General features: G+C 46.2%; 1 protein-coding gene and 1 long non-coding RNA gene across 4 annotated transcripts in view; one reads left to right on the top strand and one right to left on the bottom strand.

The window, feature by feature from the left end:
- Window positions 1–194, bottom strand: part of LOC112461410 — a 1,921-nt gene extending 1,727 nt beyond the window's left edge. Inside the window, exon 1 of one of the 2 annotated variants that reach the window (XR_003041550.1) lies at window positions 178–194. This is a non-coding gene — a long non-coding RNA (uncharacterized LOC112461410). Of the gene's footprint in view, window positions 1–79; window positions 121–177 lie in introns of those variants that run through there. The other variant, XR_003041549.1, reaches the window with a different exon arrangement.
- A 687-nt stretch (window positions 195–881) lies between these two features.
- The window catches only part of LOC112461435 (DNA topoisomerase 2), a 7,774-nt gene continuing 7,114 nt past the window's right edge, over window positions 882–1,541 (top strand). For both annotated transcript variants that reach the window (XM_025026686.1, XM_025026680.1), the window contains exon 1: window positions 882–1,222. The gene's annotated coding sequence lies outside the window, so the exon portion shown is untranslated. The remainder of the gene's footprint in view (window positions 1,223–1,541) is intronic.

Genomic DNA, 1,541 nt, shown 5'->3' with positions numbered 1-1,541 from the left:
GTATATTCGGAACTAACAAACGATTCCGCATCGATTGACCACGGTTTGAATCGAAAATTGTAAAGAATTCTATATTTACCGGCTAAATTAACACTAAAAATTATTTTTGTGATTACGTAAAAACTATTAACTAACAAACGTTCTAATTAGTCTAACAATCAATAACAAACGACTAACAATCGATTCGTAAAAAAAAAAATGTCGTAAGTCGAAATTGTCCGGCTAACTTCTATGAGGTGGTCCACGCAGCCTACCGGCGGGGTGGGTGCGGGGGAGGGGGAGCCGAAGGCCCCCCCTTGCACCCCCCGTTGTGTGTGTGTGTGTGTGTGCGTGCTTCCCACGAACCACCATGTTTTTTTATCTTTTCGCGATTTTCTGCCGATGTTAAGGCCCGTATTCATATGGCAGTTTTATAGATGTTAGCCTTAAATTGATAGAAATAAAGCTTAAGTCGTAGGCAAATAAACCAATCTTCGATTACTTTAATATGTGAGATAATTTTTCGTTTTTTTTTCGTTTTTAAGACTAATAATAAACCAACAAACGCTAAAATTAGACCAACAATCATCAGCAAACGATTACGCATCGATTAGGCTTTTTTGAAATTAAAAATAAAATTTTTCCGGCTAATTTAATGCTAATTTTTCTTTTTAAATTTAAAAAAAAATTAAGAACCAACAAACGTTGTAATTAGGCCAACAATCACCAACAAACGACCAACAAACGATAAAAAAAATATGAAAATTAATAAAGTCGACCGATCGAAGTTGACCGGCTAATACCGGAGCTGCTAGCGGAGTATCGACTGAACGCACCCATTGTGCAAGGGGCTTAATACGAGATGAGATTGGCAGCCCTGTTCTCGGAGGCAAGCCGACTGCCGAGAGTGCCGAACTGCTGAGTAGCGCCAAGTAGCGCGAAGCAGCGGCGCAGCGCGAAGCGAGCATTGGAACGCGGACGACTTGGTGTAAACGCGAAGGTGTGAAGTATACGTTGACGAGTACCTCGTCTCTCGCGTGTGGCTTACTGCCGGTGCGAGCAAATCGGTCGGCACGATCGCGTACCGCCGACGCGCGTCCAGCGAGACGGTTGCCCTGCGCGCCTGTGATATGCCAATAATTAGTGTTTACGGTCCCGCGAATGGAGGTCCTGCGGTCTTAGAGACAACCGACGCCAAGCAGCAAGCGACGCACTCCTGGACGCCGAAGCGCGATCACTGAAGGTACGCAACGTACGCCGTCCGCGCCGAGTCTGCGGACTCGCAGCCTGCGACGACCCTATGCGAGTTACGGAAGGAGGTGGACAGGTGTCCCCGTCCCGAGACAAACGGGCCCCTCGAAACCGCGCCGATTAGATGACGGCTCTTTCCCGCCATATTTTTCAAAGTTCCTTACAACGTGGACGTCTGCACCTGCGGTAATAACTTCCATCTCAGGAGAAGAGAAGGCACCACTCCCTCGGAGCTGGACGTCCGCGTCTAGATTAGAATTAAAGTGTCTTCAACAATTAGATACGATTAGAATCTGTGACAGTTAAATTTG

The sequence above is a fragment of the Temnothorax curvispinosus genome, unplaced genomic scaffold, assembly GCF_003070985.1.
Source record: "Temnothorax curvispinosus isolate PA1 unplaced genomic scaffold, ASM307098v1 QBEX01001205.1, whole genome shotgun sequence".
Taxonomy (NCBI): domain Eukaryota; kingdom Metazoa; phylum Arthropoda; class Insecta; order Hymenoptera; family Formicidae; genus Temnothorax; species Temnothorax curvispinosus.
The sequence above is the reverse complement of the archived record's forward strand: the minus strand, read 5'-3'. Positions and strand labels throughout refer to the sequence as shown.